The following is a 7,871-nucleotide window of genomic DNA, read 5'->3' as shown; positions in this document are numbered from 1 at the left end:
GGGGGTGTAGCTCAGTGGTAGAGCGCGTGCTTAGCATGCACGAGGCCCCGGGTTCAATCCCCGGCACCTCCAGTTTTCAAGGTACCGTGGTGTCGCACTTCTGTACTCCTCTTAGAGGTGTTCCTTTTTGGGTCTGGTGTGTTGTGTCCTCTACCGTTTCCAACCCACACCGGCAGACACCAAGACCAAGGGAGACAATAATAATGCATTTGATATCGAGGCGCTTCGATTCACAATACAGCATGACGAAAGGCCCAGATACATAAGAGCAGAAAGGACAGTCTGCAGGCAGGAGAATAGGAAAGACAGGAAGGACCGAAGAGAGAGCAATCCACAGTGTGAAATGGGAAATTTTTCTCTCATTTTCCCCACTCCTCCCACGGCAACTTCCCCTTCGTTGATCCTCCACTTGGTTCCTGTCATCTTCCATATTTTGTGTGTATTCGAGTAATTTAAAAAGTATTATGCTATGTTTCGATCCAGATAAAAGTTCTTGGTTGTGCTAAGTAAGTTTAATCAAGTCCGAGGTAATAATGAAAGCAAATGTAAGTATCTTCACTAGCTCGACCTCACATTTTTGAAGGGCCTCACTTATGAATGTGTGAACACTACACACTTGCAAACTTCATGCACAACACTGGGCTACCTCTCAGGATGGGGGACACCAACACTAAAGGGCTGTCCTCAGGAAGCATCCGGAGTGCCCTGCATTGACCCTGGAAAAGCAGCCCAGGACTGGGTGGGCAGGTATTTCTCGGAGCTTGAACAAAGATGTGAACTCCATGCCCGGGGTTGTGATGCCAGTGTACACCCCTTGCTTTTCTTCCTCTAGGCACGGTTTTGCTATGCAGTCCTGGCTGTTTGGAATTTGCTGTGTGTACAGGCTGACTTCAAAACGTGGAGAGACCCACTGTTGTAGGGTATGTTCTCAGAACTGCAGCATTCCTTTCAAATGGAAACATTTGCTCCAGGCAGAAAGAGGAGCTCTGGGAGGTTTAGCGCAAAACTGGAATTTAAAAGATTCTTGAGGGCCCTTTCCTAGCAGTTAAAAATAAAAATAGGGCTGAAACTCTGACCAGCTTGGGAGACATTCACAAGCACCTACTGCTTTTTCAGAGCACCCTACATTCAGTGGCTCTAGTTCGGTCTCATGCAGGTCACCCAGCTGTCAATTCAAAGTCAGTGAGCTCCCACTAGCTCAAGTCCAACTCTGACTACTGGGAGATCAGCTGCCTCTGGCTGACTCTTCCACACATGCACATATATGCATAATTCTTTATAAATTGCCTTGGTTATGGTTTTTTTTATCACTATATAAAAAAAAGTAGATAATACACCCTTCTCCTTTTGATTGAGGTGGCCAAAGCAGTTAACTGGCCTCATGCTCATATGTGGTTCCCCAAACAGTGAACAACCCACAATAATGTGTCATTTTAGTACAGACATTTTTATTTTTTTATTATTGTTTTCAAGACAGCATTCTCTGTGTAATAGCCCTGGTTGTCCCGGATAGGTCTTTTAAGGAAATAATTTAATGTTTATTTTGCTATTTATTTTAAGTTATTTGTTCCTCCTCCTCCTTGTCATCTCTTTCATAAGGACTCCTGATTGGTCTTAGACTTAATATGTGGCCGAGAATGACCTAGAACTTTTGATCCTAGCCTTCACCTTCCAAGTACTGGATGGGAGTAGTTTGGCATCATCTCTGACTTGAAAATGTTGACTTTTGTTTGTTTGTTTTAGGGTCTGACCACAAGGACATTGTTAGTCTGAAATTTATATGTTGGCCAGGCTGGCCCTGAACTCACAGAGATCTATCTGCCTCTGCCTCTTGAGTATTAGACTTAAACATATACACTGCTACACCTAGCTAATGTTGATTTTTAAAAAACATGCATTTGTATTATTTTTGAGACTAATGATTCTTTAAAATGAGAAAGTGTATATTTTCAATGAGTAAAAACAAAATTTTGCTTGCCATAGTTTGTTAAGAGCTATTCTACAGGGACTGGGATCAGAAGGATCGTCTGCTGCCGGACGATATTTGGCCGTACACTTCCAGGCAGAACTGGGATCAGACGGGTCCTCTGCGACTGGACGCTGTTTGGTGGTACACTTCCAGGCGTAACTACCACAAGCTGAGATCTACAACTAAAAGCATCAAAGTTCCAGGACAGCAGAATTACACCTAAGGTAATTGTAACATCCTTTGCAATTTAAGCTGATATAATATCTGAGATCAATTGTTCCATAACTATGGTAGATAATTTTACAATGCAGAACTTTAGGACTTATTTTACTTCATATATAGAAGGGATTTTAGCAGAAGAAACTTATGACTGGACCAATATGTACTTTTATTTTGTAATAGCAATGGGTTTCATCATTAACATGATATTCTTAAAGAAATGGTTTGAGATTACAGCAAACAATAAGGAACTTGTACAAACCATAGGAGACTTAGTAACAAGGATTCGAAACACTGAAAATGATAGAATTCAAAGCATAGAAAGTATAGAAAGAAAGGTTCAGAATATTGAAGATGGCATTGGAGAGCTGACAGGTAGAATACAAACCGTGGAACTTGAAAATGACCAAGTAAAAAACAGAATTTGTTTCATGTCATATACCTCAATAACCAGAACAGAAACAATGCAATGCATTAACACGCTAGCAGAAACAGCTCGTTCCTGGTCGGAGGAAGCTGCTAATAAGTTTAAAAAACTGGAACATCAGATAGAAAGACTAGATGATAGAATCTCTTCCATGTCTGAGGATAATGGCAAGCTAGCAGATAGAACATTGTTTCTGGAAGGCAGTTTACATGCCATTCAGATAATATCTATGGATGAAAATATTAAATACATGAAATCACTCATAGTTGGAAAAAACAAACTGACTGATGCAATGAAGTCTTTGGAAAATTCTGTGATTCAACAAGTTCAAACACTGAGAAAAACAATGAATAGATTGCAGACCTTAGAAGGCCGTTGATCTAATAAACCAAAAGAAGAGGTACAGGTAATAGGGCATAAGAGAGAGTTAAAATTTCCTACATACTTTAGGGGAGACCTGCTTAAAGTCATTGTGTCATCTCCTATGGCTTCCCGTGTACCTGTTACTGAAAAATCAACAATGAAAAAACACCCAAAAGGTGTCATTGCATATCAGTGGGAACCAATATGTATGAAAGTTTTAAAAAGTGTAAAGGAAACAGTAATCTCCTATGGCACGCACTCACCATATGTGAAGCAATTAATAGAATCATGGGCAAGGAATAACAAGGTAACCCCTATGGATTGGGATCAATTGATATCAGCTGTCCTTGAAAACTCCTGTCAATTAGAATGGAGGGCTTTAAGGAGAGAGGAAGCAAAAGTTCTGAAATACAGGGCTTAAAGAAAGGTTATAAAGCTCCCCAAGATAAAATCCTTGGTGAGAGTCTTTATGCTGACCCAGAAACCCAAGCTGCCTGTGATGAACACATCTTGTCTCTGTGCAGTATAGCAGCTCTGAATGCTTGGGATAAGGTTCATGAACTAGGGGAGAGGAGAGAATCCTATACTAAGATAAGGCAAGGATCCAGAGAATACTTTAGTGTATTTCTAGAAAGAATGTCAAGGGCAGTACAATTAGAGGTAGCAGACCCAGATTCTAGGCGAATACTCACAGAATCATTAGCTTATGAGAATGCGAATCCTCAGTGTAAACAGGTGCTTTGACCTTTAAAAATGTGATCAGCACCCTTGGATGAATGGGTCCTATATACAGCCAACATTGAGTATAATGACAATGACACTGAAGCTTGGGTAGCAGAAGCCATATCCAAAGGTCTGAGAAGATATCAAGATAACAGATGCCTTAACTATGACATAGAAGCTTGGATAGGAGAAGCTATCTCCAAAGGTTTAAAAAAATATCAAAATACCAGATATCTTAATTGTGGTAGGGTAAGACATCTAAGAGGAAATTATAGTATTCCTAGGAATAACACTCCCAGGAATGAATCAAACAGAGGGTCTCAGCCTTCTGGGTTATGTAGAAGGTGTGGCAAAGGCCAACATTGGACAAATGAATGTAGATCTATCACAGACAAGCAAGGAAACCCTTTATAATCGGGAAACTCCTTGGGGGGGGCTCTAGAAGGCCCCCATGTCAAAGGTGGTCCGGACAATCTCCCACAGGACAACTAGAAAATTGTGTGTCTATTGTAAAAACTCATACCTCTCTGGATGACAAACTAATGATGGAAGGTGACTCAAACATGAATGAAGGAAACAAATGTTTATTTTGGCAAACTTCTATGAACAGTCAAAGACCTAGATTGATAGTTAAGATGAGTAACAGGCTTGTTAGGAGGGTTGTTGACATGGCTGCTGATGTAATCATCATAACTAATAAATCTTGGCCTTCAAGATGGCCCCTGCAAGAGGTAAATGTTCAATTCTTAGGGATTAGAACCCTATCTCAGGTAAAACAGCAATGCATTTATGGGGTTGTGGTCTATTGTAGCAATGGAATACACAGATTAACATTCCTCCAGTATTAGATATGAACCATAAACGAACTTATGGTTGTAGAAAAAAAAAACATTATAAAGTACTATACAAGACAGACACCACATATACAGGCTATACAAAAACAGAATACAAGTGCTGAACAAAAGCCCTATCCTTAAAATGGCTAACAGAGGAACCTGTCTGGGTAGGACAATGGCCTATGACTTCTGAGAAGTTAGAAGATTTAGAAAGCCTGGTTCAGGAACAGCTAAATGCTGGACATATCGAGGAATCAACCAGCCTTTGGAATTCTCCTGTATTTGTGATCAAAAAGAAGTCTGGTAAATGGAGAATGCTTACAGACCTGAGAGCCATCAATAAAGTTATCCAGCCAATGGGCTCTCTACAGCCTGGAATGCCCTTGTCTTCTCTGATACCCAAAGAATGGCCTATTATACTTATTGATTTAAAGGATTGCTTCTTCACTTTACAAGAACAAGATAAAGAGAAATTTGCCTTCACGGTACCTAATTACAAAAATTCTCAACCGATGAAGAGATTTCAATGGAAGGTTTTGCCACAGGGAATGCTAAGTAGCCCCACCTTGTGCCAATATTTTGTACAAAAACCGCTAGAAATAATTCATAAACAGTTTCCACAATCCATAATCTATCATTACATGGATGATATATTGTTAGCTGCCTCTAAAGGAGAAATATTAGAAAAAATGATTGAGAAAGTAAAGGAAGTTTTACCTCGCTGGGGATTACAAATTACACCTGAAAAAATACAAAAAGGAGCGTCTATCAACTACTTAGGATATAAAATAGGTCTACAGAAAATTAGACCACAAAAAGTACAGATCAGAAGAGATCGCTACCAGACTCTTAATGATCTTCAAAAATTACTAGGAGAGATTTCTCAACTGCAAACCATTATTGGAGCAGAAGGGCATGATTTGAAAAATGTGAAAATGGCCCTAAAAGGAGATAAGGACTTGAATAGTCCACAAATACTATCAGCTGAAGCTGAGAAGGAATTAGAATCGGTAGAAAAGAGGATACTAGAAGCACATGTGGACCGTGTGGATCCAAACCTAGACTGTATTCTGGTTATATTACCATCTAGAGAATATCCTTCAGGGATTTTGATGCAGAGAGAAGATATCATATTAGAATGGATATTCCTACCACATAAACAGAATAAAAAACTAAAAACATATATAGAAAAGATCTCTGACTTGATTATAAAAGGTAAATTAAGACTTCGTCAGCTAACAGGAAGGGGCCCAGCAGAAATTATAGTACCTTTAACTAATGAGGAAATTTCCTCCTTATGGAAAGATAACGAATATTGGCAGGGAGCTTGCAGTAACTTTTTGGGAAGGATTAGCAACAACTATCCCAAAACTGAGAGAATCAAATTCATAATGAAAACGATTTGGATCCTTCCACGCATTGTAAGAAAAACACCTATTTCTGGAGTTCATACATTCTACACTGATGCAAACAAATCAGGTAAGGCAGGATATAAATCAGGAAAAATTAACAAAGTGGTTCAAAGCCCTTACAATTCTGTACAAAAGGCAGAATTGTATGCCATTTTCATGGTACTTATGGATTTTACAGAACCCCTCAATATAGTTACTGACTCTCAATACGCAGAGAGAGTCGTTTTACACATTGAGACTGCAGAATTTATTCCTGACAATACAGAATTAACTTCATTGTTTATACAGTTACAAGATACTATCAGAAAGAGGACTCATCCTATATATATAACACACATCAGATCCCATACGGGTCTGCCAGGTCCTCTAGCACAAGGCAATGATGAAATTGATCGTTTATTGATAGGAAGTGTGCTAGAAGCCTCAGAGTTTCTTAAGAAACACCACGTGAACAGCAAAGGTTTAAAAAAGGATTTTTCTATCACTTGGGAACAAGCCAAGGAAATAGTAAGGAAATGTCCTACTTGCTCATTCTATAACCAAACTCCTTTACCACCAGGCAGTAACCCTAAAGGTATAAATAGGAATGAAATATGGCAAATGGATGTGTTTCATTTTGCAGAATTTGGAAAATTAAAATATGTACATCACACTATAGCTACATTTTCAGGGTTTCAATGGGCCACTTCTCTGAGCTCTGAAAAGGCTGATTCTGTTATCAAACACCTATTAGAGGTAATGGCCATTATGGGCATACCTGATGGGAGATACCATTATGTATATATGTTTGTCATACTGGTTGATGAATAAAGCACTGTTGGCCAATAGGAAAGGAAGATAGGAGGGACTAGGAGACAAGGAGGAAATAGGAAGTAGTAAGGAGGAGCCAAGATGGAGAGTCGGGAGAAAGCATTATGCCGGTCGGCTCTCCGGTAAGAGAAATACATAAATCAGCAGAAATGGGTTAATAATTAAGGCAGAGCTAGCCGATAAGAAACAAGTAACCAGGCCAACAGCATTGTATCAAATACAGAGTCTCTGTGCATAATTTGGGGCTGGTGCGGCGGAGGGACAAGACCAGGAGGCGGGCGGAAAAAACCATACTTCTTACACATACATGCACAAATAAAAACTGACAATGCTCCAGCATGTCTCCAGCAAATTGAAACAGTTTTTTGAGTATGATAACATAAAGCACATAACTGGTATACCACACAATCCTACAGGACAAGCAGTGGTTGAGAGATCCAATCGTACTTTAAAAGAAATGCTCCATAAATAGGCAAGAGGAAGAAGACACCCAAACACAGATTACATAATGCTTTATTAACATTAAATTTTCTAATGCTGATGAAAAAGGTAAAACAGCTGCAGAAAGACACTGGACAATAGAAAAAACTTCTGAACTAAATCAGCCAGTGTACTTCAAGGATGTTTTGACCTCAGAATGGAAAGCAGGATATGTGTTACGTTGGGGTAGGGGTTTTGCATTTGTATCTACAGGAGAAGAAAAACTATGGATACCATCTAAGTTAATCAAGATCCAAGTTGAACAAGAGAAACATCTTAATGAAGAGAAATGACAAGTCATCCAACAAATTAGGTCCCATGAAATGTGCGGAGACCTCTCAAAGGTAGGGGAAGTTTTCTGTTCTTGTTCTTACAGGAAAACAGAGAAAACCTGTCATCAAACAGCCAAAAGACACTGAACATGTAGGTACTTACAGAAGAGAAGACAGCTCTCCAGAAACAATCACTTAATGAAGCAGAATCTGATATATGGTAAAAATATTTAATTCTAGTAAACTATTTCTATACAGAAATCTATTTCTCTCTGCTATCTAGTATTCCTGAAGTCCCAATTCATGTAAACCAATCCTGGCTTTGGAGTTGGATTTGGCTTTCCTTCTCTAGATTCAAGC

At 39.3% G+C, this 7,871-nt stretch overlaps 1 non-coding gene across 1 annotated transcript; it reads left to right on the top strand.

Moving 5' to 3' along the window:
* Positions 1-72, top strand: Trnaa-agc (transfer RNA alanine (anticodon AGC)). Its single transcript has one exon. It is a non-coding gene; the product is annotated as a tRNA-Ala (tRNA).
* Positions 73-7,871: the final 7,799 nt, after the last annotated feature.

The sequence above is a fragment of the Phodopus roborovskii genome, unplaced genomic scaffold (genome assembly GCF_943737965.1).
Source record: "Phodopus roborovskii unplaced genomic scaffold, PHOROB, whole genome shotgun sequence".
Lineage (NCBI taxonomy): Eukaryota > Metazoa > Chordata > Mammalia > Rodentia > Cricetidae > Phodopus > Phodopus roborovskii.
Note: the sequence above shows the minus strand (reverse complement) of the source record. Positions and strands in the feature narration are given on the sequence as shown.